The sequence below is a fragment of the Lynx rufus genome, unplaced genomic scaffold, assembly GCF_022079265.1.
Source record: "Lynx rufus isolate CCGP_SWC_20201006 ecotype Redwood Valley unplaced genomic scaffold, mLynRuf1.p SCAF_14, whole genome shotgun sequence".
NCBI lineage: Eukaryota > Metazoa > Chordata > Mammalia > Carnivora > Felidae > Lynx > Lynx rufus.
The window spans coordinates 10,285,698-10,291,697 of NW_025814828.1; positions in this window are offsets into that span (position 1 = coordinate 10,285,698).

Genomic DNA, 6,000 nt, shown 5'->3' on the forward strand with positions numbered 1-6,000 from the left:
ATGTCGGGCTCTGTGCTGACAGCCCGGAGCCTGGAGCCTGCTTCGGATTCTAAGTCTCCTTCTCTTTCTCTGCCCCTCCCCCACTCATGCCCTGTCTCTCAAAAATAAGCATCAAAAACTTTTTAAAAAACAGATTTCTCAACACTGACTATAATGCAAACATGTTGTCTCTCTTGCAAAGTCTGTCAGTAAGAAAATTCACCTGAGGTGATGGGTGCTGGTGTCCAATGTCTCATGAAGTTTTTTGTGTGTAATTTGAACATAATTGGCGGGGACAGTATTGTGGTAGAGGTGGACCCTCTCCCTAAGGAACGTGGCGAAGGCCTCCTCAGAACAAGGAAGGCAACGTGGCCCAATTAACTCCCATACATGAATGGCTGGCTCTGACACGACTCTCTAACGTGGACTGTGTCCAGTTGGACTATGTGTCACCGTATATGGGAAACAAAGAAGTAGAAATTGCATAAAAGGTTACACCCTGACATGCTCGGGGCTCAGCCTTTTTGGGGTCTTTGCCTGCTGAGCCCGTGCCTGCAGGAATAAAGCTGCTTGCTGGGAAGAAGAGCCTCTGTGTTTGGTCTCACTGTGCGAGAATCCTGCTACATGTCTTGGGGGCTCGCTTCCAGGATTCAAAGACGATGCTTTCCCCCTCCTCTGTCACCCCGGAGTGTGAACCTCGGAGCGCTGGGAGACGACACCTCGCCTCGCGCCAGCGGACCGCTTGATCCATAGGCGACCGGTCCCTCCCGGTGCGGAAGCACAGCGGAACCCGTGAGGCCCAGGAACCGGCTCAGTGACTGCTGCCCAACAGACTGGTAAGAGCCTGGTTCGTTTTTGCAGACCTGCCCCTAAGAGGCAGAAGGAGAGCCTGATCCCCCCTTCCCAGAGTTGCCCGAGTAGGTCCATAAGGGATAAGGAACCGAAACCTCAATTCGAAGGCGCTGGGTGGCGGGGTGGAGTCGCTGTGTGACTGTGTGTGAGTGAGACGGACAGCCGAAAGGTTCCAACCGACCGAAGGCCAGAGCGAGTATTGAGTCCCGGTCCAGGGTTCCGTGGCGACCTCATACAGTTTAAGGTGGCGTTAGACTTCCCCAGGAGTGTGATCCGGGTCAGGGCTTGATACTGAATCCGCCAACGCTAAGAGGCTCCTGAAATCTCTCCTGGAGGATGGCGAGTCCTGGCCTCCAGAGGGAGGTGTTCAGTACAGTACTTATAGTTAGATCTGTGTCGTAGGAGACAGGGTAGATGGTCAGAAGTTCCCTAAGTGCAGGTGTTCTTTGCCTGAAAGGGGCCAAGAAAGGCAAGTATTTGCAGACTCACCCCCTGAGGCCTCTCCTCAGGAAAAGCCACCTATTAGACCCTTATGCCCTCCTTATCCAGGAATACCAGGGATAAAAAAAAAAACTTCCCCTGAAATCAAGGCCCGTCCAATGTATCTATTGACTGAAATGCCTCATGATGGATTTGGCCCCTTAAAGGTTCCATTTCAGCAAATAAAAAGGACCAGGGCAAATTTTCAGACAACCCTGATCAATATATACAAGTATTCTAAAACCTAACCCATGTTGCTGAAAAAAGAAAACAAAACCCCCAAAAAACTCAGGATACTTGGATCTGTTAAGAAACATGCTTTATGCTTAACGATTCAAAAGTTGACCATCTCAAGATTTCTGATGTAACAGATAATTCATAATTGGTTACTACTTAGTTTTCCCTGGAGACGAAGGTTTCTAAGAGTTAAAATTCTGCCAAATATAATTAAGACTGATAAAAATAAGGAAAGTAACTATGTAGAAAAATGGGAGATATGTAAGACAGATATAAGGAATGGGAATACATTTTTGTTGAAAGTAAAAGAAAGTAATTTTGTCCTAGATGAGTCTGGTTGTTGGGAGAAAAAGGGCTTTGGTCAAAATCTGAAAGCAAAGGCAAGTTGTAGAAGGTTTGTGAAGGGAAATCTTTGGAAAGAAATTTTACATGTGGTCAGTACAGACTAAGGTTAAAACGAATGGATTTTAAAAGTACACTGGTATGAGATTAAAATTCTGCTTTACTTTGTTAAAAAGGCAAAGGTTTCTTGAAGTGTTGGTATGTTTTTGGAAAAAAAAAAAGTTTTTTTCCCCCCTTTTGTCTACCCAAAAAGATGGAAAAAAATTATTTTAACCAAAAGGGCAGGACAGCACACCCTTTTGAGTTAACTGAGGCCTTGGTTGAAATTGCCCCTCCTTTAATCCAAAGGCTGGGGAGACGGTGATGATGTCCTCACTGCCAGCCTCCAAATGTTCCACATTTGTGTTCTTTCTGTTTAGCATGGGAATGGATGCCTGTGCTGTGTGAGGGATAGGTGACTACCATATATAAAAGGCTTTTCCTGGGTTACATAGGAGCCATTTTGCCACTCTTAGCCCAGTGTATGCCAATTTGTGGCCACCTAGATACTCTAAAACGGATATCCACATGGCTGGAACATATTTATGTGGGCACTGTTGAAAAAGGCAAGGGAATAGACCTCGACTTTGGTCCTTTTGGCCCCCTTGATGGCCAATTTTATCCTTAAAAAAAAAATGGTTTTCACCAGCCTTCTAAAATATATTTGTAAAGAGGATTACTGTTGGGCCAAAACAAAATTAGCGCGTCCTTCTACAACCAGGGAAGTCTTCCCTGGTCACAATCGATACCCCCCGAAGTCCTGTAGGCAGAAGACAGAGGGATAGGAGAAATCAGGGAAGACCGGATCAGCTCTTGGAGGTAGGGTCAAGCCTGGCTAGGAGCAACTGCTCCCAGCATCTCTCTAGACTGACAAAATTCAGGGCCAGGAGATGAGGCTTCTCCTGGCCAACTCTTGGGGTCAGGAGATGAGGTTTCTCCTGGCCAGCTCTGGAAAATGAAGATAAGGGACAGTCTCCTCCTCCTTTTTCCTATAGATGGGCAATTGCCCAGCCAAGGCCAATACTCCTTTGGGACGCATTCTGAAAAATTGGGATGATTTTGATCCATAAACTCTGGGGGAAAAAAAAAACAAAACAAGACAACTCATTAATTATCATGGGGTTGGGGGTCCTATTAGGGAACTTCCAGTGTCCTACTGGGGCCCAGATTCCATCCCAAGATCCTAATTGGAACTATGACCATCCCATTAAGAAATGGTATTGCCACCACTTCCCAGCATGTGCTTTAGAGAAATTAAGGAGGTCTAAGGTTAAGCCCTTTATGCTAAATTAGCCACTATTTTTTTTTATAAACACGGAATGAGAGCCCAAATGTCTTCCTGGCAAGGTTGAGGGAGACTCTCATTAAATATATGGCTATCTCCCCTGACACCCGTGAGACAGACGATTTTAAAGGACAAATTTGTCACTCAGTTGGCCCCGATACTCAGAGGACACTGCAAAAATTGGCTGTTGTCCTGGAAGGAACCCTAAAAGAGCTGTTACGAGCTACCATTTGGGTATATTACAACTGAGATCAAGAGGGAAAAACAGGAAATGAGGCTTAAAAAAATCTGAGGCCTTAGTCGTGGCCTTAAGCACTATGTCAGATCAGACTTCCCAAGCTCCTGGCCGCAAATGCCACTTATGTGGCCAGTCAGGACACCGGAAACTAGACTGCCCTCCGAAGGGACGACAGAACTCAGAGCCCTGCAAGCCATGCCCCTTGTGTAGAGACTATCACTGGAGGTGTGAATGCCCTCACGGACCTCTATATGCGAGGCTCAGATAGCCAGTGTTCCTGGAAGGGACTGATGGGCCCTGGGGGTCTTCGGGGTGGCTCCCAGAACCAAGTGTCTATTGGAAGCCCGGAGCCTCTGGTAACTCTGGAAAATTCAGGTCACTAAAAAGCCAGTTCATTTCCTTCTTGGTGCCGGGAGCCACCTTTTCTGTCCTCCTCCTTTCCAACCCCCCACCCCCCTCTAGAGGGACCCGCTCACTGTCGTTTCGTCTGCCCCTCCCGCAGGAAAGGTAGCCGAAGCGGGTCCCTGGATTGACCACAGCAGAGTGGAGCCGGCATCTCGAAACTGGGAGTGCGTTCCTGATCCGTCCACGCCGTGCGAGCTGGCCCCACGGAAGCAGCAGTCGGCCACTCCAGAGGCTCCGGGAGACGGCAGCCCTGCCCTGGTCACTCTGGAAGCCGGCTGATCCACGCACGGCAGAAGCTCGAGAAATCGGCGGTCCGGTAGAACGAATCGACTGTCCTTATTTTCTGTATGTTTCCTTACTGTGATGCACTATCACCCCTTGTTCCTCACTGGGATGGTGATTCTTGCTCTACTCTTTGCCATAGGACGGGCTGAGTACCCCCTGGCCGGCTGGAAATGTGGTGAGAACTTTCTGTGAACGCTCCCCTTCCTTTTGTGGACAGGATACTTCGTTGGTACCAACACGGGGAAACAATGGCTGTAGGAGACCAGAAAATGCGATTCCCACAGCCCTCAGAGTAAAACAAAATGCCCCAAGTCCTACTATCAGGGCTTGGCTTCTCAAAAGTTCAATTCCTGGAAAAAAACCTGTCTTGCCTAATGGGGAAAAAGTTCATTGTGGTCTCTGTTAAAAAGGTAACGCGCCTAGACCAAAGATTTTACAACTCAACTGCCCGGAAAACCCAATGGTGGGGGACCCCAGATCACCCTGAGCCAGATCCCCACCCCTTGTTTAACTTCTCTCCTCTCCAAGAGGCCTAGACAATGTCAACGCAGCCGTCAGATGGCGGGTCCCAGGTGGACTAGACTGGATATGTGGAAGGACATGTAGTACTCACTCCCCTCAGTCTGGTCAGGGTCATATGTGCTAGAAACTAATCGTCCATCTTTCTTCCTGCTCCTACTTGCCAGAGGGAAACATTTGGGAGCCCAAGTGTATGGGGACAGGGAGACTCAAATCAAGCAGCGTGCCTTACACATTGGCGATTAAAAAGATAATAAATGGCCTCCCGAGCGTATAATCCAATAGTATGGCCCTGCCGCCTGGGCAGAGGACGGGGCCTGGGGCTGCCGCACCCCCATTTACATGCTAAACCGCAGAATCAGACTGCGAGCGGTCGTAGAAATTATCGTCAACGAAACTGCCAGGGCTCTTAGCTTCCTAGCCAAGCAGCAAACCCAAACGTGCAATGCCATCTATCAGAATCGCGTGGCCTTAGATTGATTACCTGCTTGCTTCTGAGGGAGGAGTCTGTGGAAAGTTTAACCGGAGCGACTGCTGCCTACAGATGGATGATGAGGGAAAAGTCCTAGAGGACATCACAGATCGAAGGAGAAAGGTTGTCGATGTCCCCGTCCAGACCTGGAACAGTTGAAACCCCGGGGAGTTATTTGGGGGATGGTTTTCAACTCTTGAGGGGGGGGGGGGATTCAAAACCCTCACAGGTGTTAATCTCTTGATTTTGGGTGCTATCTTAATCCTACCTTGCCTAACTCTCCTGGTTATACGGTCTGTCTCTAGCCTCATTGAGGCAATGGTCAAAAGGAAAGTGGTCACGCATGTGATCATGATGTGGAGATATAAACCTCTAAACCAAGATGATGCTCTTGGACCTAAAATAGGGGGTCCCTCCCTAAGGAACGTGGCGAAGGCCCCCTCGGAACAAGGAAGGCAAAGTGGCCCAATCAACTCCTATACACGTATGCATAGCTCTGACGACTCTGTAATGTGGACTGTGTCCAATCAGACTATATGTGTCACCATGTATGGGAGACAAAGAAGTAGAAATGGCACAAAAAGCTACACCCTGCTGGGCTCGGGGCTCAGTTTTTCGGGTACAAACCCACTGAGCCCATACCAGCAGGACGAATAAAGTTGCTTCCTGGGCAAAGAAAGCCTTGGCGTCCCATCTCTCTCTCTCCCTCCCTCCCTCCCTCCCTCCCTCCCTCTCCCTCTCTCTCTCTCTCTCTCTCTCTCTCTCTCCCCCCCCCCCCCCCGCAAGAATCCTGCTATATACTGGGTTAATGTAAATGATGTAATTTCATTGAATACCTGGATAATTTTTTAAGCAGGATAGAATACT